The following is a 25,024-nucleotide window of genomic DNA, read 5'->3' on the forward strand; positions in this document are numbered from 1 at the left end:
CTGAAACTATGAATAGACCAATACCAAGGGCAGAAGTCGAGGCAGCAATTAAGAGCCAACCACACAAAAAAAGCCCAGGTCCAGACGGGTTCACAGCCGAATTCTACCAGACACACAAAGAGGAGCTGGTACCATTCCTTTTAAAACTATTTCAAACAATCCAAAAAGAGGGAATACTTCCCAAATCATTTTATGAGACCAACATCATCCTGATACCAAAACCCGGCAGAGACCCAACAAGAAAAGAAAACTTCAGGCCAATATCCATGATGAACATAGATGCAAAAATCTTCAATAAAATATTGGCAAGCCGAATGCAACAGGAAATCAAAAAACTTATTCACCATGATCAAGTAGGATTCATCCCGGGGATGCAAGGCTGGTTCAACATACACAAGTCTATCAACGTAATTCACCACATAAACAGAACCAAAAACAAAACCACATGATTATCTCAATTGACGCAGAGAAGGCATTTGACAAAATTCAACAGCCCTTTATGCTAAAAACCCTCAATAAACTCGGTATCGAGGGAACGTATCTCAAAGTAATAAAAGCTATTTATGACAAACCAACAGCCAATATCATACTGAATGGGCAAAAACTGGAAGCATTCCCTTTGAAGTCTGGCACTAGACAAGGATGCCCTCTTTCACCACTCCTATTCAATATAGTTCTGGAAGTTCTAGCCAGAGCAATCAGGCAAGAAAAAGAAATAAAGCGTATTCAAATAGGAAAGGTGGAAGCCAAATTGTCTCTATTTGCAGACGACATGATAGTATACCTAGAAGACCCCATCACCTCAGCCCAAAAACTCCTGAAACTGATAAGCAACTTCAGCAAAGTCTCAGGATATAAAATCAATGTGCAAAAATCACAAGCATTCGTCTACACCAATAACAGACTTAAAGAAGGCCAAATCAAGAACGAACTGCTATTCGCAATTGCTACAAAAAGAATAAAATACCTTGGAATACAACTCACAAGGAACGTAAGGGACCTCTTCAAGGAGAACTACAAACCACTGCTCAACGAAATCAGAGAGGACACAAACAGATGGAGAAACATTCCATGTTCATGGTTAGGAAGAATTAATATCGTGAAAATGGCTATACTGCCCAAAGTAATTTACAGAATCAACGCTATCCCCATCAAGCTACCATCGACTTTCTTCACAGAACTGGAAAAAACCACCATGAACTTCATATGGAACCAAAAGAGAGCCCGCATAGCCAAGTCAATTCTAAGCAAAAAGAACACAGCTGGGGGCATCACACTACCGGATTTCAAACTATACTACAAGGCTACAGTAATCAAAACAGCATGGTACTGGTACCAAAACAGAGATATAGACCAATGGAACAAAACAGAGGCACCGGAGGAAACACAACATATCTACAACTATACAATCTTTGATAAACCTGACAAAAGCAAGCAAGGGGGAATGGATTCCCTGTTTAACAAATGGTGTTGGGAAAACTGGCTAGCCATGTGCAGAAAGCAGAAACTGGACCCCTTCCTGACACCTTACACTACAATTAACTCCAGATGGATTAAAGACTTAAACATAAGACCTGGCACCGTAAAAACCCTAGAAGGAAATCTAGGCAAAACTATCCAGGACATAGGAGTAGGCAAGGACTTCATGAACAAAACACCAAAAGCATTGGCAACAAAAACCAAAATAGACAAATGGGACCTAAGGAAACTCCACAGCTTTGGCACGGCAAAAGAAACAGTCACTAGAGTGGATCGGCAACCAACAGAATGGGAAAAAATTTTTGCAGTTTACCCATCTGACAAAGGGCTGATATCCAGAGTTTACAAAGAACTCAAACAGATTTACAGGAAAAAACAAACAAGCCCATTCAAAAGTGGGCAAAGGATATGAACAGACACTTTACGAAAGAAGACATATATGAGGCCAACAATCATATGAAAAAATGCTCATCGTCACTGGTCATCAGAGAGATGCAAATCAAAACCACATTGAGATACCATCTCACGCCAGTTAGAATGGCGATCATTAAAAAATCTGGAGACAGCAGATGCTGGAGAGGATGTGGAGAAAAAGGAACACTTCTACACTGTTGGTGGGAGTGTAAATTAGTTCAACCATTGTGGAAGACAGTGTGGCGATTCCTCAAGGCCTTAGAAATAGAAATTCCATTTGACCCAGCAATCCCATTACTGGGTATATATCCAAAAGACTATAAATCGTTCTACTATAAGGACACATGTACACGAATGTTCATTGCAGCACTGTTTACAATAGCAAAGACCTGGAATCAACCCAAATGCCCATTGATAATAGACTGGATTGGAAAAATGTGGCACATATACACCATGGAATATTATGCAGCAATCAGAAATGATGAGTTCGTGTCGTTTGTAGGGACATGGATGAATCTGGAGAACGTCATCCTCAGCAAACTGACACAAGAACAGAAAATGAAACACCGCATATTCTCACTCATAGGCGGGTGATGAAAAATGAGAACACATGGACACAGAAAGGGGAGTACTAAACACTGGGGTCTATTGGGGGGAAAAGGGAGGGCCAGTGGGAGGGGGACCTGGGGAGGGATAGCCTGGGGAGAAATGCCAAATGTGGGTGAAGGGGAGAAGGAAAGAAAAGCACACTGCCATGTGTGTTCCTATGCAACTGTCTTGCATGCTCTGCTCATGTACCCCAAAACCTAAAATCCAATAAAAAATTAAAATAAATAAATAAATAAATAAAAAGAAACCACATTGTAATACTTTGTAAAATGTGTTTACTTTTTTATCATTGGAAAATTAATTACGTACTATGTACAAATTTCTAAAATACTTCACTGCAGTAAATAGTATATAGTATGAATTATTGTTTCTTTTAACATATAATAAACATGGGTAAAACTATTTATATGAATTTAGATCTTTTGGCTTCAATTGCCATTCTACTTTATTAGCACTTCCCTAACTCCATAAAATGTATAATTTGAATTTTTGTTTAATCCAGAATTTATTGAAAATGTTTTTTTTAATGTGATAATGTTACTATTGCAGTTGAGGACATTTTCAATAAATATCTTAAACTTGAGGTCCTAAGTATTTCTTCTGTACTAGATATCAGATTTCTCTGGCACAACTCCATTACTTGTGATAACATTTATGGAATCTGCAAATGTCAGGACACCATTTCAACACTGTACCCAGTTGTTCATATCAAATATCTTGTTAGCTATGAAACAAACCAAATATAAATGTTGAATATATAGCACAAATAAAGAGAATCTTCACAGAAAACAACAATAACTAATTTTCTACAATATGTCACCTATTCATTAGTTCTTCAGTAATACCATTTATGCTATTTCAAGTACAAGAAGTTCTTTAACTAGGTTCTAAAAGCCATAAACAATGATGCATAAAGTCAGATTTATTTTTAGAAACTTTTGATGCTTCTTTTGCTGTGCATCTTACTGTGAATATAGGGAGATGAAGACAAATGTACATTTAAGTCAATAGTGGGCACATGAGTTTTGCTCATATGGTTTTTTGCTTATATGGATGTTGTAAATAACAAGATACAATCATGAAGTTTGATAAACTCATCTGTACCTTGTGAACTTTAGTCCACTTAGTTTAAAACTTGATTCAGTCACTATTTATTGGTTTAAAAAATGATTTTAAAAGCTGCAAACAAAACTTTATTACACATTTCTGAATCAGCGAGTGGTAAACTGTGATAGTTTCCCTTTACCACAGACTGTTTTGTGAAGGAAATTCTGCATAATATAAAATAAATAAGAGTTTCCAAACTGTTTTTTAAAAAGCTTGAAATTTTTTCTACAATTAACCTTCTCTCTAGAGTCGCCTTTAATCAGGGCTTGGTCCCTGTGTCATCTTTTTAAGGTTTAGTTTCTGGAAAATTTTCAGCAAACCTCTCCCATGCTTTGTCCAAGTTTGTTTTTGCTTTGAAGAAGGCAAACATCTTCAGCTGAAGTTGGATGCCTGTCCCCAAGCTGTGCCTCTTGAAGCTAAAGCTGATTGAAGTTCCCATCCTTCCCCAGGCCATCTTTTTTCCAAACAATCTACTTCAACATTTTCTGACCTTTGTTGCTGTCAGTAATTTCAGAATAAACAGATGCAGGAGAGTCATCTCTTGGGAACGTTTCTTCACTTCTGATCTACTCCCTACGTTTTCCAGCTCCATCTGTATATTTTAGGTGGTTCAATGTCTATTCATCCATCTCAAAATATGTATTTTGAGAACCATATTTTACTTGTACTTTCTTTAATTATTTTCTTATTTCCAACTCTTTTTTCTCCTTACTTTGTGTTGAACCAATAAGCAATTTGTTTTTCTTATCAAAACAAAGGTGAGCTCTAACCTGCTGCAGTTCACAGCCATCACAGCTATCACTGCCAGGGCGAATGTGAAAGGGTAACACAGGCTCTCCAAGTTTTACTTCCTGTCTATGCTCAAGGACACAAAGGCCACACTTAATTTTGAGCTAAACAATTTCCATTAACAATTGTTCAATTTTGACTGCCGTGATCTACAAGGACATAACATGTAAGTCATGGTTAAAGTAAATTTCTGAATAAAACTTACTGACACCAACTTCAGGGATTCAAAGAGTATGCTTCAGATTATTTTCTCATCTAATTATACCACAGATTTTACAACGGCAATGATAAAAAGTGATCCTGTCTGCAAACAGGTGATCTAGTGGCAATTACTCTAATACACAGAGGCCAATTTTTTTTTCATTTACCTCCTCAGTATCTTCTGCAGTGACATAGCCTTTACTGATAATGTGAAGAGGGACGATGCTATGGCCATAAAGGATGCCTGTGGAGCCAGAGCGATGGGAGTGCATGCGGTGAAAGGCAGTCTTGCCCAGGCTGGCTACTGTGGTCCTCTTCAGGATGCCCTGGCACATATTTTCTGGAGCCAAACGGGGCTGTGGACAATGATCAAGGGGACACCTTATGTCCTATCTGTGTGACCTGAAAACTGAAAAAAATCCTTGGAAAGATTACATCTTCCCCAGCTATAGGAACAGTGGGAGGAGCGTCAGAGTAGTCAAGGGGCCTGAAGCACTCTGCTGTTCTTAGGTTAAGCCAGAAACAGTGGCCAAGAGGGTTGTAAAGAAAGCTTACCTGTGGCTGGATATTATGTACTGATTACTCTTATTTTTATTCCATATTTATTGAGCTATGATTTGCATATTGAAAGTGTATATATTTAGGGTGTACAATAGAGTGCTTAGATGTGTATACATCTTTAAATTATCTCAATAAAGCTAGTAAACATATCTATGCCTTCACACAGTTGCTTTATACTTTTCTATGTGTGTGGTTAGAGAACATAAGATCAATTTTTGTAACAAGTCTGAAGTACAATTATTATTAACTATAGTCACTATTCTGCACATTACACCTCCAGCAGTTTTTTAATTATATAACTGAAGATGTGCACCCTTTGATGAGTATCTCCCCAGGTTTCCCCACGCCCTAGCCCATGGAAACTACCTTTGTAGTCTATCTCTTTTCTTTCTTTTTTTTTTAGGATTCCACACACAAATGAGATTGTGCAGTAGTTTTCTTTCTTCATTTCACTTATTTCACTTAGCATAATCTCTTCAAGGTTTATAAATATTGTTGTAAATAAGACTTTCAATATTAAAGGTGAAATTATCTTTCTCACATGGTTTATTAATTTATTTGTATTAGAGGAGTGCAGATGCCCTTACCGATACTAATTTCATGTCCTTTGGCTATATATTCTGAATTGAGATTAGCGGTACTTACAGTTTAAAAATGTTAATGAAACTCTATACTGTTTTTTTAATTATGGCTGCACCAGTGGACATGCTCAGCAACAGTGTAAAAATATTCTCTTTCCTCTGCACCCTAACACTTTTTATCTTTGTATGTTTTGATAATAATTCTCCTTAACCCCACAATAAGGTGACATCTCAAGCTGACTTTGATTTCAATTACTCTGATGGTTCGTGATGTTGGGCATCTTTTTATATATCTATGGGCCATTTGTATGTCTTTGGAAAAATGACTATTTAGATGTTCTGCCCAATTAATAAGGAAATAGGTTTTTGTTTTGTTCTACTGTGTGTTTTGTATTGATTCATATTACATATATTTTGAATAGTAACATATTATTCTATGTATGGTTTACAAATATGTTATTCCATCCAATATATTGCCTTTATATTTTGCTGATTTTTTCTTTAGTGTGCAGAAATTTTTACTTTGATATAGTTTCACTTTTTTATTTTTGCTTTTGTTGCTTGTGTTCTATGTGTAGAATCCAAAAAATCATTGCCATGTCCAGTGTTGAACAGCTTTTTCCCTATTTAATTTTTAGGGGATTCATGATTTCAATTCTTATGTTTAAGTCTTCATTTTAAAGTCATTTTTGTGATGATATGAGAAAGGTTTGCTTTTTGTATGTGCATATCTAGTTTTTTCTACACTATTTCTTGATGTGTCTATCTTTTCCTAATTTTGTGAAATCAGGTGACTGTGTATGTGTGAGTTTATTTCTGGGTTCTCTGTTCTGTTCCGTTTGTTTTTATATAGGTTCTATACTATTTTGATGACTATTACTTTGTAATACAGTTTGAAAGCAGAAAGTTTGAGGCTTTCAGTCTTTTTGTTCTTCTTATTATTTGGCTATTTGGGGTCTTTTTGTGGCTCCATACTAATTTTACAATTGTTATACATTATCTTAACAGTATTCAAATTTTGATTAAAAATATTTAATCTGTAGATTACTTTGTGTAGCAGATATTTTAACAATATTAATTTTTAGAATCAATGAACACAGGATATATTTCCAATTTTCTAATATTTATTTTTTTCATCAACATTTGGTAGTTTTCAGCATGCAAATCTTTAATATTCTTGGTTAAGCTTATTCTATTTAATAAATTAAGTATTTTATTCTACTTGATAACATTGTAAATGAAATTGTTTTCTTAATCCCTTTTCAGATTTTGTGTTGTTATTGTATTAAAATCCCACTGATTTTCCTGTTAAGGTATCTTGCAACTTTACTGAATTAGCTTGTTAGCTATAACAGAGTTTAGTTGTTGGTGGTGATGGTAAAATGGTGGGTATTCTTAACCCTAGTTATACTTTAAGTTGATGATGGCTATTATTATTTTATAATTTTAAAAAATGTAACCAGATAGGTTTCTGCTGTCAGAAATTCAGTGCAATTTAAATTTTTTTTTCTTTTTTTGAGATTGAGTCTAGCACTGTCACCTGGGCTGGAGTGTAATGGTGCAATTTTGGCTCATTGCAACCTCCACCTCCCAGATTCAAGCAATTCTGTCTCAGCCTCCTGAGTAGTTGGAATAACAGTCAATCACCATCATGCCTGGTTAATTTTTTTGTATTTTCAGTAGAGATGGTGTTTTCTCATAACTGTGAGCTGGACCCAATTACATGTGACAATCTCTCCTGTGGTCAGGAACCAGTAGGGAGAGTCACATAAACTAGGTACTGGGCCAGTGATATGTCAGTATTTTTTCTGTGGGCAGGACCCCAGCAATAAAATTTACATCTCCTGGGTGCTAGGTAAAGCAATATGTCAACAATCTAGTCTGTAAACATGTTCCAGGCAGAAGACAGTCACATCACCTAGGTGGTGAGCCCCATAACATGTCACTATTTTTCCTGTAAACTACTCCAGGACACACACACACAAAAATGGTCACATCACATAGGTAATGGCCCAAAGATATCTCACAGTAATCTCTCTGGACTGGCTTAAAAAGGAAGGGAGAGTCATATCACTTAGGTGACTGGCCCAGATATATGTCACAATATCCACTGAGGGCAGACAGAGCCCAGGCAGAAATGTCACATAATCTAGGCCCTCAACCCAGGTATAGTTCACAATCTAATGTGTAGCCTGGACCTCAGCAAAAAAGTAAAACCAATCAGGGTTTGAGTAAAGGAATATGTTACAACTACACCTGTGTAAAAGTCAAGAGATAAAATTTACAATCCTACACCTTTCCCAGCTCCAGGTTCAGAGTCAATACTTACTGGGAGTTTTGTCCAAAAGGCAAGTAACAACCTCAACAATGAACTGGATCCATACATGACACCCCACTTGCAGACACTGTAAAAGAGTCAAAAGATCACAGGAGTGCCAAATCTTGGCCCAAGAGTCACCATCCTATCTTTGTACAGAGTTCACACATGATAGTAACAATGCCAGCTTTTGACTGTCTTTGGATGTGAAATTCCTAGAACCACAAGAGTAGACAGTGTTCATTTCTAGAGGTGAAAATATGGTTGGCTGGTTGTGCATACATAAGTAACTATCTCACCTGTGCTTTGAGCCCTGTTATGACACTCTTTGTACCAACTGAAGGCATTGTAAGGTATGTGTAAAAGTCACAATACTCTCTGAGACCCACATGCTTACATGGACCCACAATTTTATTTATTTCACTAAGCCCAGAAAGAGATAACATCTCCTTTATTGGCTGTGTCCAGGTATAAAATTCATCACTGTCCTTGTGAACGGGGTCCAGGAATTAGTTATCACCTTGCTTGTGAGTAAATTCATATACAACAGTCAAAATTTCAACTGTGGACTGCATTCATGACAGACTCAGGGCCTCAGCAGTGGGCATTGTCCATATGTGAGGGTGACAAACTTAACTTTTGACCAGACCTGCATGTGAGTCACAATTTAAATTGTGTGGTGAGCCTTATTTTGAGATATTCTGTACCACCTAAGAGAAATATACCATATGCTAGCATTTCATAGTCCTCTGATATTTCTAGGCAGAAAACCCAGGACAATATCCATTGCCCCAAGCCTAGCCATAGTCAACATTTTCTTTTGGTTTGGTCTAGGTACAACAGTCAACACCATGCTTGTGACCTGGTTCCAGATATTAGTCACCATTCAGCCTGCTGTCAGTCACAGTTCCAACTGTGGACTGCACTCATATGTGAAGGTGACAATCCTAGGCAAAAAGGAACAGTCAAGAAAGGACAGCCACATCTACTAGGTGCTGGGCCCAGTAATATGTCACAATCCCCCAGGTAAGCAGGTCCAAGGCAAGAGAGATGGATCATATTAGCTATGTGATGGGACAATAAATATGTCACAATCCCCCTTGTGGGCTAAACCCAGGCAGGAGAGGAATGTCACATCACAGAGGTGATTTCTGTGTAAATATTTTAAAATTCCCTCTGAGAGAATGACCCAGGCAGAAAAGTCATATCACTGAAGTGCTTGGCCTAGGTAAGTGTCACAATCCAAATACCTTACTAGACCCAGGAAGAAGAGTAAAATTAATCAGGTACTGGGCAAAGGCATATGTCAAAATTACACCCACCAAAAGATCCAGAGATCAGATTCACAAAAGTGCGATTGGGCTGGCTCCAAATACAACAGTCAACACCTCTTATGAGTTCTGTCCATGTACCCGAGTCATAATCTCAACTGGATCTGTGCAAGAAAGCCTCATCCTCATGTGCCAACAGTGTTTTAATAGGAAAGACACAGCTTCACAGGGGTGTTTAATCTTGATACAAAAGTCATCATCTTACCTATGGTCTGAAATCCATATGAGAGTCACAGTTTCAACTTTCATTTTTTTCCAGGTGTTATATTCAGAACCTCAAAAATGAGCTGTGTTTATGTAGGAGGTCATGAGTGTGCAGACAAGAGTCACAATTTTATCTGTGTGATAGACCCTGTTTCAAAACTTTCTTTGCCACCTGAAGGCATTATACAATATGCTTGAGTGTTGTAGGACTCTGCAACCTTTGTACAAGTAAGAAACCCAGGACATTACCTGTCACCCTAAGCCTAGCTACTAAAGTCAACATCTCTTCTATTAGATAGGTCCAGGTATTAGAGTCACAATTGTGCCTGTGAACTAAGTCCAGAATTGAGTCACCATTCTATGTTTGACCAGATTTACATATGGTAGCCACAATTGCAACTGTGGACTTAATCTGCATGTGAGATTCATGAGCTCACTAGTGGGCTCCATTTATGTATAATGGTGACAATCCTAACTTTCTACAGGTTATGCTTATGAGAGTCACAATAGCACCTGTGTTCTGATTTGTATTATGATACTCTCTGTACAACCCAAGGGCTTCACAATGTATGTGTGTTTGTCAGAGCCTTCTGTAACCTTTCTAAAAGTAGCTGACCAGAATTCTACCTTCTGCCCTAAACCTACCTATGAGAGTCAAAATCTCTCCAATTGGGTGACTCCACATCTGAGAGACATTATCATGCCTGTGTGCTGGGCCTAGGTATAAGTTACAATTCTACCTGTGCATGGAGAGACAAGAGGGTCACATTATCTGGGTGCTGGGCCAGAGTTTTTTCACAAACGTCTATGTTGGCAGGTCCCCCAAACATGTTACATCACCTGGATGTTAGACTCAGTGATATATCAGAATGCCCAGTGTAGGCAGGACACAGGCCAGAGAATTACATTACCTGGGTGCTGGGCCCAGTATTATTTCAAAGTTTTTATGGAAGCAGGGCACAGCCAGCCAAAAAGAGTCACCCTATTTAGGTGCTGGGATCAGTAATATGTCACATTTTTTTCTGTTAACAAGAACCAGTAAATCAAGGAGAGTCATATTCCAAAGTAGTGGGCCCAATGATATGTCAAAATCCACAGTCCAGGCAGAGCATAGGAAGGAAAGTGAGTCACATTACTTATGTTGATGGGCCAAGAGACATGTCACAAAATCCACTGTGGGAAAAGTGTAGGCAGGAGGGTCACATCACCCAGGGGCTTGGCCCAGGTATATGTCAGAAGCTTAACTCACAGTTGATGGCTAGGCTTCCACAAGAGAGTAAAGTCAATCAGATGCTTGGCAAAAGTACATTGTACTATTACACCTGCAGGTATGTCTAGGAATGAGATTCACAATCCTGCAAATTTCCAGGCTTCAGATAGGAGTGCAAATGTCTTTTGTGAGTTGTGCCCAAGTATGTAAGACGGAATCTCAGTGGTGGAGTTGATCCAGCCTCAACTCCAGCTGAAAACAGTGTCCCAGTGTGGTAGCCATATTCTCACAGTTGTGTTGAATCTTGGTTTGAAAGTCACTATTCTACCTGTGGATCAGATCAACATATGAGAGTCACAATTCCACTTTCAACTTCCTTCAGATGTGACATTGAGAACCTCAGCAGTGGGGCATGTTGATGTGAGAGGGTGACGATTCTTTCTGTTTGCTGAGTGTACATACAAGGGTAACAATCTCACCTGTGTGCTAGGCCATGTTAACACACTCTCTGTACCAGAAAGTTTGAGAGTTTCAGAGTTTCAATATGCTCTGAGACTTTTGTGGTGGTATAATCCCATGGTACTATTCATTGCCTTAAAGGCAGGCATGAGAGTCGGTATTTCCTTTTTGACTGGTTCAGGTATGAAAGTCATTACCATGCCTGTGAGCTGAGTTCAGAAATATTATTTGTCACCATCATATTTGTGGCTGGATGCACATATGGCAGGCATAATTCCGGCTGTAGACTGTGCCTACAGGTAAGATTCAGGGTCTGAACAGTGGGCTCTGTCCATGTGTGAGGGTGACAATCCCATCAGCTGGGTGTATGTAGGAGTGTAACATTCTTATCCTGTGTTGGGTCCTGTTATGACACTCACTGTACAACCTAAGTGCTTTATATAACATCTGTGAGTGTCATAATTTTCTGTGAACTTTGTACAAGTAGAAGACCCTGGATGAGTAAAAATCTCTCACATTGTCTTGGTCCAGTCATGAGAGTCATTACCGTACCTGTGTTTTAGGCTTAGAGACATGTCACAATTTTAACTCTGAGCAGAGACCAGGAAGAAGAGCCATGTCATCTAGGTGCTGAGTCCAGCAATATGTTAAAATCCTCCCTCAGAGCAGGGCCCTGTTCTAGCAGAAGACTTACATCACCTAAGTGCTTGGCCCATGTATGTGTAACAATTCAGTCTGCATGCATCCGGGGCCTACAAATGTGAGTCAAATCACTCAGATGTAAGGCAAAGGTATATGTCACAGTTACACCTTTAGGAAAATCCAAAAATAAGATTTATAATTTGGGACTTGTCTCATCTTCAGGTATAAGTCAATGTCTCCAGCGAGTTGGGTCTCAATACATGCATCACAATCTTAATGGTTGACTTCATTCATGTAGGGGATCTCCAATCACACCTGCAAATTGTGTCTTGGTAGAAAAACCACAGCCTAACAGGTGTGCTTAATTCTGGTCTGAAAGTGCAGCCAATCTGTGGACTGCATTTACACATTAGAGTCACAATTCTAACTTCTGTCTTCAGTTTTGAGATTCATGACCTGTGTGCTGGACCCTATTGTGACACTCTGGGCCCCTGGAGGACTTTATACAATATGCATGAGAGCTGAAGTTCACTCGGAGACCTTTATTCTGGTACAGAACCACAATCTTATTTGATTCCCTGTTTTGCGGGATAAGTGTCAACATCTTTCTCGTTGGCTAGGTCCAGATATAAAATGTGTCATCATGCCTGTGAGCTGGATCCAAACATAGGTCACAATCCTGCTTGTGAACAGTGACAAGGCAGAAGAGTCACATCACCTGGGTGCTTGTCTAGAAATACATAATTTTATCTCCTGTGGGAAAGGGTCAGGTAGAAGAGTCATATCCCTTTGGTGCTGAGCCAGGTGAAAATGTTACAATACCCTCTGTAAGTGGGACCCGGGCAGAAGAGGAGAATCACCTCACTTTGCAGCTGGTACCATGGATATGTCACAACTTCCCATGTGATGACTATCAGGCAGGATAGGAGTCATATTACCTAGGTGCTGAGTTCAGCAGTATGTAAAAATATCCCCTCAGGGCAGGGCTCAGGCAAAAGTGTCACATCACTCCGGTGCATCATCCAGGCATATGTTACAGTCCCACCTAAGGGCAGCACTTGGGCACAAGAGGAGAGTTACACAAACTAAGATATAAAATCAGAAATATGGTACAATGCCTCCTGTGGGCAGGGCCCAGGCAGGAGTGTCACATCATGTGGAAGCGGGATCCAGCAATATGTACAATCCCCACTGGGGCAGTGCCCAGGGAAAAGAAATGGGCCACATCACAAAGTGATGGGCCCAGCTAGATATCACAATTTCCTTTGAGGTCAGCACAAAAGAGGAAGTGTTACATCTAGGTGCTTGTGTTAGGTGTATGTCACAATTCTATATGTGAGATTAGCTCAGGCAAAAGAGGCAAATTATTCAGGTGCTAGGTAAAGGTATATGTCAAGATCACACCTGTGGGTGTGGACTGAAAAACATGTTGCATCACCTGGGTGCTGAACCAAGAGTAAGTCAAAATTCTTTCAGAACTTAGGCAGAAGAATAACATCACCTGGGTGCTCAGTGCAGTAAAATGTCACAATTGCCCTTGTGGGCTGGGCCTAGGTAAGAAGGAGACTAACAAGACATAGGTACTGGGTGAATGAATATGTCACAATTCTCCTAGTAGGCAAGACTCAGTCAAAAGTGTCATAGCATTTGTGTGTTAGACTTAGAAATATGTCACCATGCCCTCTGTTGGCAGATCCCAGAAAACAGACCACATCTCAGGTCAGGCTGGAGACTCGACAATGACTCACTGTGATGGAGGGCTCCTGCTTCCACAAGTCTCAGGAACCCATCCCTCAGGGCAACAGTGGGGGTCGCTAAGAGGAGAACTGGCTTGTGCCTGCACATTGGCTAGTACTACTCACACTCCACTCCTGAAAGTCAGGATACAACCTTTTTTAAAAATGGCAGTGGTGGCCTGGCATGGTGGATCACACTTGTAATCCCAGCACTTTGTGAGGATGAGGTGGGTGGATCATGAGGTCAGGAGATTGAGACCATCCTCCCATCCTGGTGAAACCCTGCCTCCACTAAAAATGCAAAATATTAGCTGGGTGTGGTGGTGTGTACCTGTAATCCCAGCTACTTGGGGAGACTGAGGCATGAAAGTCACTTAAACCCAGGAGATGAGGTTACAGAGAGCTAAGGTCACACCACAGCACTCCAGCATGGTGACACTGTGAGAAATATGATGGCCCAAGTGGGGATGGGGTGATAAGGGAAGGTAGGGGAAAAAAGACTGTGCAAGACCCAGGGCTGGACAACTAAGAGTCCTGTGCTAAGGACCTCCTTGAGCCATCTCCCGGTTTGGTTTCTGGTGGAGAAGGAGCTTCAAGGTGCTGGCTGGGATCTGCAGACTCCTCTAAGGATCCAATTTTGGATTCCACTGGGTCAAAAGGGATGGTGTTACAATATGGTGAGGTGGGGAGGACCTCACTGGAGAACAGAAAGATTCCACGTAACTCAAGACATGGTGTCAGCTGAAAATTCACTGATCCATGAGCCCACTTCTTCCTTCCTCCTCCCATGGCAGAGAAATGGCCTGCCCCAGTCTCCAAAGCCCAGGTGCTCCCGCATCTCAACACTCCTTCCCGAGACGCATGCAAACAGGCATAAGGGTGAGTCTGAGGTAAAGCAAATGTGATCACACGTGGCACTGGCTTCCCACAAGAAAAGATGGAGATAGTGAGGTCAATAATGTCCAGGCATGTGCCCAGGGGGCAGTGGAGACCCCCCCAAAGAAAGCCAAGGAAAACTGAAGCACACCTGGGAATGAGGAGAGGGCCTGTGCCAGAGTTAAAGCCACATTCAGTGACACCTGCCAGAGAAGCAGAGAGGTTTGTGCAAAGAACACCCCACCCCAGCAATGCAACAACTATGTAGCCCTGAGGCAACTTCCCCTGCACCCCACTAGAACAGTCTCTTTGGCTCCCTGACATCTTTGGCACCCAAAAGATTAAATAGTGGGGGGCAGTCCCACCCAGGAGCAGAGGAAGCACATGTGCTTCAAGAATGAGACAGAAAATCTCCTGTGGGCAGGGCCCAGGCAGGAGAGTCACATCATTTGGGAGCAGGATCCAGGAGTATGTGCAATCCCCACTGGCAACACCCCCTTTCCAAGAAGGCAAAGGCCCACCATGGTCATCTACTGCACATCCTAAATAAAACCGGCAACCATCAGGTGGGACATGGAGACCAAAGGAGCTTCCATATCTGAGACACTTATGAAGACCAGAGCTCCAGGATCATCATGGCTACCCAATCTATAGAAATAGGTTTGGAGAAAAAAACAGTCATTAAACAGATCTTTAAAAAGTTTCAACCTGATGAACTCAAAAGTGTTATTTCTTGAAGACATTGAGTTAGACCAAGGAGGATCTAGACCCCTCAGATACATGGCAGACAGCAAGAGGGAGGACCGAACAGAGGCCAGATCCCAGGCAGGATACAGCATAATGCCACCGCCATGGCATTCAGGAAGAAGGACTGCCCAAAGGGTGACTGGCCTGAAAGGCCAGCATTTGAGTAACAGAGATGCTTGCCACGTCCTGTTCCTGACTTCTTCTCCAAGCCTGTGTCACCGTGGGGCAACATTTCTCAATGAGAGAAAAGGGTTGGAGGAGTAAGAACCATCTAGAACCACCTCCTTTGACCTCAGTCTGCATCCCTCCTGCAAGAGGACAATGAGCTCTTGAGAGGCTTTTGTCCCTAGGTGTGGTGTGCCAGTTTTGATCTTAAAAAAGAGGTTGCTCACAAGGGGGAGGAGATTTCAACCCCTGCGTGTCTGAGGCAGCTCCCCAGGTGGCCCAAGCTTTCACAAACCCAAATTTGAACAGCCAGAAAAATGACAACCAGCCAAATGACCCAGGAAGAGATGGCGCAGGGAGAGAGAGAGAAACAGGAATAGAGAGAGAGGAGAGAAAGAGAGACGTACACACACAGACATACAGCAGTGGCACAGAAACACCCACCCCCATGCATCCCCGGAGGCTGCCGGGTTCCAGGCTGTGCTCTCCGGGAGAATGACCCTCAGGTCAGCGAGCACCAATGGGCACAGGCAGGCCTCTCCTCAAGATCACAGGGGTAATGACTTTTGGGGAGACTCACCCACACACCATCTGGGCCTGCCTGAGGCTGAGATCCCGCTCTCTGAAACTCCACCTGAGGTTTCTTCATCCCTGTCACTTTCCGCCAACCCTGGCATTTTCCTGGCATCCAGGAAACCTCCTGTCGACCCCCTGGAGAGGTCAGGTGGGAGCCTCGACACCGACCCACTGTTGCCTCCTGCTTCACCTGCTTTACCAAGCCTCAGTGTCCCATCTCCCAGGAGACGGTGGGGGTCACTGTGACGCGCGAATCCGCATGTCCCTCGCGCATGCGCATTGGCTAGGCCAACTGGCGCTTTAATTCTGGAAGTCAGACTGTGACCCCTTTCAAAAATGCCGCGGTGCTGAGGCAGCGGAGTATACAGCAGGCAAGGCAGCGGTGAATGAGGACTGGGGAGGGCAGGGTGAGGTGTGAAAGAAGGGGCTATGCTAGATCCAGGCCCAGACCCCTGGGCCTCCTGTCTTCAGGACCTCCTTGAGCCGCCTTCTGGTTTGGTTTCAGTGGAGGAGGAGCTTCAGCGCGCTGGCTGGGATCTCCAGACTCCTCTACCGATCTGATGGAGGATCCCACTGGGGCAGCAGTAATGGGGTGACAATCTGATGAGGTGGGGAGGGACTCACTGGGGCACAAAGAGATTCCACGGGCCTCAATGAGAGATGTCAGCTGAAAATTTACTGACCCAAGAACTCACTTCCTCCATCCTCCTCCTCGCTGGGTGGAGCAATGGCCAGCCCAATCTGCAAAGCCCAGGGGCTTCTGTATTCCCCACACTGCTGTCTAGGACCTGTGCAAACAGGAACAGAGGCATGTCCAAGGTAGAGAAAATGTGACCACACATGGAACTGGTGTCCCTCAAGAGAAGATGGAGTCAGCCTCTGATGGCGAGATTGTCAATGATGTCTAGGCATGCACCCAGAGGGCACTGGAGACTCCCCAAGAAAAAGCAAGCACACCTGGGAACCAGGAGAGAACCTGTGCTGCAGTCTAAGCCACATTCAGGGATGCCTGCTGGAGGAGAAGAGAAGTTTCTGCAAAGTACACCCCACTCCCACTGCTCCACTGACTAGGTAGCCCTGAGGCAACTGCCCCTGCACCCAGCCAAAACCCAATCCCTTTGGCTTCCTGACATCTGTGGCAGCCACAAGATTCAGGGCTGACAGGCAATCCCACCAAGGAGCAGAGGAAAGAGATGTTCATCAAGAATGAGACAGAAAGTACAGATGAAATGCAACACCACCTCTCCTAGAAAGCAAAGGCCACCATGTTCTCCTTCTGCTCAACCTAGATGAAACAAGCAGGTCCCCATGGTACCCAGGTCTTCACAAATCCCAAATTAAACTGTGGGGAAAATTACTGACAACCAGCCAAATTACCCAGGCAGAGATGCCAAAGAAAAAGCTTACCAAAGAGAGGTCATCATGCAAGCATCCACCCTCTAGCTAACAGGTCACATTTCTTCCAACACACACACAGACATCGGCAGACACAAACACACAGGCACATGCACACACAGACAGAGAAAGACAGATAGGGTGAGAGGAGACAGAGTGACATACGCACCCAGACATGCAACAGTGGCACAGAAGCACCCACTTCCAGGCAGCCCCTGAGGCTGTGGGGTTCTGCTCTCTGTGGCAATGACCCTCAGCTCAGACAGCAGCCTATGGACCCACAGGCAGGCCTATCCTCAATATCACAGGGGTCATGACTCTGGGGGAAACTCACCTGCACACGGTCCTGGCAGGCCTAAGGCTGTGATCCCCTGCTTGTTCTCCAGGACTCTGCCTGAACTTTCTTTATCTTGGTCAGTCCTCTGCAAATCCTGGCATTTGGAGGCCACCCTGTCGACCTCCTTGAGAGATCAGACTGGAGCTACCATACAAACACATTGTTGCAGAGGGCTTCACCCAGCCTCAGGGATCCATCCCCTGGCGACGTTGTGGTCACTGTGATGAGAGAAGCTTATTGCACTTACTGCATACTCATTGTCTAGGCTGACCTCTCTATATTCCTGGACATCAAGCTGTGCCCTCTTTAAAAACTAACTGTAATCCCAGCACTTTGGGAGGCTGAGGTGGGCAGATTACCTTAGGTCACTATTTCCAGACCAGCTTGACCAATTTGATGAAACCACGTCTCTACTAAAAATACAAAAATTAGCCTGGTGTGGTGGCATGCACCTGTACTCCCAACTACTCGGGAGGCTAAGACAAGAGAATCGCTTGAACCTGGGAGGCAGAGGTTGCAGTGATTCAAGATCATGACACTGCATTCCAGACTGGGCAACAAGAGCAAAACTCTGTCTCAAAAAAAAAATAATGGCTGTTCTGTGGCAGGGTCATGGCGGATGAAGCTGGGAGGGTGCATAGGGTAGTCATGAGATAGGGGCCTATGTAAGATCCATAGCAGGACATTTGGCCTTTTGTCCTCAGTACCATTTTGAGCCAGCTTCTGTATCAGTTCTGATGTAGCAGGAGCTTCACTGTGCCAATTGGTTTCTCTTGGCATCCTCCTATGTGCTGGGGACAGCAATATGTCACAATTCCTACTGTTAGCAAGGCCCTTGTAGAAGAAAAAAGTATATCACCTAGGTTCTGGGTTCTGTGTGATGGTACTATCTGAGAGCAGGGCCCATTCAAAGGAGTCATATGTACTAAATTCTTGGCCCAGGTATGTGTCACAATTTTATTTGTAAGCTGGACCCAATCTGGAGTCAATTGTCAAATCACTCACATGTTGGACAAATGTATATTTCACAATAACATTTGTAAAAAGTTTCATTGATAATTTACCATCCCATACCTGTCTTGGCTTCAGGTATAAGTGTCACCATTGGCCAGTCATAGTGGCCTACACTTGTAATCCCAGCACTTTGGAAGGCCCAGGTAGGTGGGACAGTTGAGGTCAGGAGTTCAAGACTAGTCTGCCCAACATTGCAAAACCCTGTCTCTAGGAAAAAGAAAACAGAGCAAAACAAAACAAAAAAACATGTTGTGTGCTTGAAATATCATCTACTCAGGAGGCTGGGGCCTGAAAATCACTTGAACCCTAGGAGGTGGAGGGTATGGTGACCTGAGATCATGCCACTCCACTCCAGCCTGGGCAACGAAGTGAGACTGTGTCTCAAAATAGTAACAATAATAAAGTCATCATTGTGCCTGTGATTTGGCCCCAGATCCCATGACACAATACCAACTCTGGACAGAGAGACAGCAGGAAAGGCACATCAACTGTGTGCTGGTCCAGGGATATGTAAAATCCTCCTTGTGTGCAGAACTCTGGCAGAAGGTACTGGGTCCAGTGTTATCAAAATCTTTCCTGTAGACAGAGTTTAGGTAAGAGAGGACACTCACTTCACCTAGATGATTGGCCTAGATATATGTCACAATGACCTTCATGAGCAGAGCCAAGGCAGGAGAGTGACATCACCTTGGTTCTTGGCTCAGTGATAGGTCACAATCACTTCAGTGGGCAGAGGACAGGTGAGAGAGCAGAATCACATCACCTACGTATTGTGCTAAGTGATGTGCTATAATGCTTCCAGTAGAAAGAACCCAGGCAGGAGTGTCTCATTACCTGGGTTCAGTACCTAGCTGTATGTCACAATGCACTCTAAGTGCAGGACCAATGCAGTAGAAGGAAGTCACATTACCTTTGTGATGGACCCAGAGATAAGTAACAATGCCCTTTGTAGTTAGAGTCTAGGCAGAGGAGTCACATAACCTGGGTGAATCCTGGTCTCACTGATATGAATAAAAATGCCCTTTATAGGCAGGGCCCAGGGAAAAGTTTCACATTACTTAGGTGATTAATCCAGGTTTATGTCACAACTTTATCTGTGGGCTGGGTCTCAGAAAGAGTCAAATTACTCAGGTTCCAGGCAAAGGTATATGTTTGAATCACACTCATGAATGTACAGAAATGAGTTTCACAGTCCCACACAAGTCCTAGCTTCAGGTGAGAGAGGCAACTCCTCCTGTGAGTTGGGTTCAAGTACAGAAGTCACAGTCTCAACAATGGATAAGAACTGTGCATAAAAGCCCCAATCCCACCTGCAGATTTTGTGTTCTAGTCACGGAGTCACAGCCTCACAGGTCTGCTGACTGATGGTTCAGGAGTCACCAAGCCACCTGTGACCAGATCCACATATAGGAGTAACAATTCCAACTTGCAACTGTTTTCTGTGTGTAAGATTAAGTAATTAGTAGGCTCTATTCATGTGTGAGTATTAAGATTGTGTCAGCTGGGTCTGCATATGAAAGTCACAATCTTACCTGTTAGCTGAGCCCTGTTATAAAACTCTCTGTATCAGTCTAGAGCTTTATACAATAGGCCTGAGTGTTGTAATTCTCTATGAAGTCTATACAAGTAAGAGGCATGAAATTGCCTGTGGCCTGAAGTCTGGCTATGAAAGTCAAAATACCTCCTATTGGCTGTGTCCATGTATAAGAGTCACCATTGTGCCTGAAATATGGGCCCAGGTATATGTCCTAATTTCACCTGTGGGCAGGGACAAGACAGAAGAGTCAGTCACATCACATTGGTGCTAGGCCCAGTGATATTTCACAATCCCCTATGTGATGTGACCTTACCTGTAATTCTCAACGGAGGTCAGGATCAGGCAGGAAAATAAAGGGCACAGGTAGGAGAGTCACATTATCTGAGTTCTTGGTTTAGTTGTATGTCACAATTTCTTCTGTAAGTAGGGTCCAGGCAGCAATAAGAGTCACATTACCTCGATGCTGAGCCTAGTGATATGTCACAATGCTTTCTGTTAGCAAGGCCCAGGCAAGAAAAAATCTTGATTTTTTCAATCAGAGATTTTGTCTCACACAGAGATTTGTCACAATCATCACTGATGACAGGGCATAGGAAGAAAAAGTGAATCACATTTACTAGGTGATGGGCCCAGCCATATGACACAGTCTTTCTTGTAAGCAGAAACCAGACAAGTTAGAAGAGTTACATGAGTAACCTACAGTATGGGCCTGGTGTTATGTCACAATTTCTACTGGGACCAGGACCCTGGAAAAAGAGAAAGTCACATCACTGTGATGTTCTTAGAGATATGTCACAATGACCCCTTTGAACTGGCCCAGGCAGGACATGGGGTAATGTCATTATTTTTCCTGAAATAGACCAGAGTTGTGTCATAAATTTTCCTGAGGGCAGGGCTAAGGCAAGAGAGTCCCATCACTGAGGTTCTTGGCCTAAAAATGTGTCACAATCCCTTCTAAATGCAGGTACAAGCAGCAAAGAAGAGTCACATAACCTAGGTACTGTGCCCAGCAATATGTCACAATTCTCATTCTCAGTGGAGGCCAGAATCAGGCAGGAAATTAGAGTCACATCACTTAGGTTACAAGCCAAAGATATGTCACAATGCATTCTGTGGGGAAGGTCCAGGTGGGAGAGTTACATCATGTAAGTATTTGACCAAGGTGTATGTCACAATTCCAACTATTGGCTGGATCCAAGCAAAATAGTAAAATAAATTAAGCGCTCAGTGAAAGTATATGCCACAATGATACCTGCAGGAAGTTCCAGGAATAAGATTCAGTGTCCCACATATTTTTTAGCTGCAGGTATGAGAGTCAACACTTCTGATGAGTTGCATTCAAGTACATAAGACACAGTCTTAACACTGAAGAGGATCTGTGCATGAGAGCTCCATTCCCACCTGCAAACAGTGTTCCTGTGAAATAGTCACAGACTTACCATGCTGCTAATTCTTGGTCTTAAAGAGCCACTCTTCTACCTGTTGACAAGATGCATGTATGCATGTCAAAATTTCTTTCCTTTGCCTCTGGGTGTGAGATTCAGAAACTCAAGAGTGATCTGTGTCCATATGGCTGTGTATACATATAAGCATCACAATTTTCTCTGTAATTTTGGCCCTGTTATGACACTGTGTGTGCCATATGAGAGCTGTGCACAATATGCTTGAAATTGGAATCCTACACTGAGAACTTCGTGTGATTATGATATCAATCATTATCCTAAGCCCAGGAATGAGAGTCAACATCTTATTTATTGGCTGCTCCAGGTGGGAGTCATCATCATGCCTGCAATCTCGGTCCAGAAATGAGTCACAATCCTACTTGTGGTCACACCCACATGTGACAGTCACAACTTCAACTGTGCACTATGTTCACAAGTCAAAGTTAGAACCTCACCAGTGGGATCTGTCCAGGTGTGAGGGTGACAATTCTGTCAGCTGGTTGTGCATATGCAAATAACAACCTCGGTTTCTTATGAAATTGAGCTGTGTTATGACACTCCCTGTTTCCCCCTAGGGCATTATATAGTATGCATAATTGTTGCAGTTCTCTGTGACCTCTGTGCAAGTGGAAAACCCAGAACCACACCCATTGCCCTAAGCCTAACAGGGAGAGCCGACATCTTTTCTATTAGATAGATTCAGGTAGAAGAAATAACACTGTGCCTGTGAGTTGTGTCATAAAATGACTTACAGTTTAACCTGTGACCAAATCTACATCTGACAGTCACAACTCCAACCCTGGTATTCATTTACATGTAAGATGTATAACCTCATCAGTGGGCTGTCCCTATGTTTGAAGGTAAAGGTGACAATCCCAATTTTTTGCTGAATTTACCTGTGAGAGTCACAATGTCCACTGTAGGCAGGATCCAGGCAGGAGAGTCACATCATTTGGGTGCAGGGTCCAGTGATATATCACATTTCCTACTGGAAGTAAGGCCCAGGCAGAAGGGAAGAGTCATGTAATCTAAATGATAGGCTATATTATGCGTCCACAAGTTTTCCTGTGGACATGACCCAGGTAGAAAAAGATGGTAATGTCACCTAGGTGATAGGCCCAGAGATATGTCAAAATTTTCCCTAATAGGACCAAGATAGAAGAGTCACATTCCCAACTTATATGGGTGAAATGTATGTCACTGTCCCATTTGTAAGCTTTATTTAGGCAAAATAGTCAAATATCAGGAGCTGGACTAAAGGTCTATGTCACAATCACACCTGCATGAATGTCCAGAGATTAGATTCACAATTCCACACTGGTTCCAACACCAGATATGAGAGTGAACACCTGTGAGTTAGGAACAAGTATGCAAGTCAGAATCTCAATGGTGAATTGGACTCATGTGTGAGAGCCCCAAGACCACCTGCAGACTTTATCTTGGTAGGAGAGTAACAGCCTCACATGTGTGCTGAATATTTGTCTGATAGTCATCATCTTTATTTGTGAAAGAGATTTACATATGAGAGTCACAGTTCCAACTTTTGACTGCCTCTGACTGTGAGATTCAGAACCTCAATAGTGAGTGGGATATGTCCACGTGAAAAAGTAATAATTCTTACCATTAGCTGTGTGTGCCTATAAGAGTCACAATCCCACCTTTTTGCTGGGCCCTGTTATAACACTCTCCATGCCACTCAGGGACTTTATAAAATATGTATGAGTGTTGAAATCAGTGACCTTTCCACAAGACAAAAGACCCAGTAAATTGCCCATTTCCTTAAGCCTAGGTGGAAGAGTCAATATTTTCTATTGCCTTGGTCCAGGTAAAAGAACAAGCATTATGCCTATGAGTTGGGCCTTGGTATATGGCACAGTCTCACATATGGGGAGGGACCATGCAGAAGTTTACATCACCTGAATGTGAGGAAACAAATGTTAATATTTTCCTTGTGGGCAGGACCCAGGGAGAGAGTTACATCACCTGGCTGCTTGGCCCAGTGATATGTTACAATGCCCAGGCAGAAAAGAGGAGTCACATCACTTAGATGCTGGGTACAGCAAAATGTCATAATGCCCCCTTTAATTATGGTTTAACTCAGAAAGGAGAGTCATATCACCTAGTTGATGGGTGCAGTAATATATAACAATCATCAATGGGCAAACCCCTGCCAAGAGTGTAGAGTCACATATCCTAGGTGATGGGCCCAGAGATATGTCAGAATGCTTTCTGTAAATGAGCCTAGAAAGAAGAGTCACATCACCAGGTGATTGGCCCAGAGATATTTAACACTTTCTCATGAAGGCAGGCCCAGGCAGGAATGTTATATCACCCATGTACTCAGCCCATGTATATGTCACAGTCCCAACTGTAGGCTTGGCCCAAGCAGACTGCTGAGGCAAGAGTAGGCAGACTGCTGAAAGAGTAATTTCCCAGGTATTGAAAATTGTATATGTTACAAACACCTTTGAGGGGGTCCAGGGATGATATTCACAACACCATATACCCTCAAGCTCCAGGTGTCAGAGTTCACTATTTCTGTGAGTTGGGTCCAAGTATGTGATCACAGTCTTAATGCTGGACTATATTTGTGCATGAGAGCTTCAAATCTACCTGTGTCCTGGTAGGGGAGTCACAGCCTCATAACTGTGTCTCACCTGTGTTCTGTGCCCTGTTATGACCCTCCATATGTATCACACAAGAACTTAATAGGATATGCACTTTATGGAGTGTCATAGTTCTCTGTGACCTTTCTACAAGGAGGGGACCTGAGACTATACAGGTGGCTCTAAGTCTGTCTATGAACATTAAAATCTCTCTCATTGGCTAGGTCCATGTGTAAGAATTACTATCATGCCTGTGAGCTAAACATAAGCATATTTCATAATTTAAACTGTAGGCATAAACTAGGCATGAGAATCACATAACTAAATACTGGACCAGGAATACGTCAATATGCCTCCTGTGTCTAGGGCCTACAGGTTTGTCACATCAGCTGAGTTTTGAGCTCAGCAATATGTCACAATGCCTCCTCTGGGCAAGGCCCAGACAGAGTCACTTACTGTGACTCATCTGAGTGTCACTGTGGGCTGACTGTGCATATGAGTGTGAGTTGGACCCAAGTACACCAGTAATAATCTCAACAATAATCTTACTCCATGCATAAGAGCCACATTTCCACCTGTGACTGTGTTCTGGTACAGGAGTCACATCCTACAGATGTGCTGAAACCTGGTCTTAGACATCACCTGGGTGATAGGCCAAGTAATGTGTCCAATACACATTTTTTACAGGA

At 42.7% G+C, this 25,024-nt stretch overlaps 1 long non-coding RNA gene across 3 annotated transcripts in view; it reads right to left on the reverse strand.

Annotated features, from left to right (window-relative positions):
* Positions 1 to 16,219, reverse strand: part of LOC118151040 (uncharacterized) — a 38,499-nt gene extending 22,280 nt beyond the window's left edge. Inside the window, exons 1-3 of one of the 3 annotated variants that reach the window (XR_013526843.1) lie at positions 16,009 to 16,219; positions 8,071 to 8,146; positions 4,767 to 4,955 (exon numbers count right to left, since the gene is read on the reverse strand). This is a non-coding gene — a long non-coding RNA (uncharacterized LOC118151040). The other 2 variants (XR_013526844.1, XR_013526845.1) reach the window with 2 other exon arrangements.
* Between the last annotated feature and the right edge of the window lie 8,805 nt (positions 16,220 to 25,024).

Source organism: Callithrix jacchus, chromosome 15, assembly GCF_049354715.1.
Source record: "Callithrix jacchus isolate 240 chromosome 15, calJac240_pri, whole genome shotgun sequence".
Taxonomy (NCBI): Eukaryota; Metazoa; Chordata; class Mammalia; order Primates; family Cebidae; genus Callithrix; species Callithrix jacchus.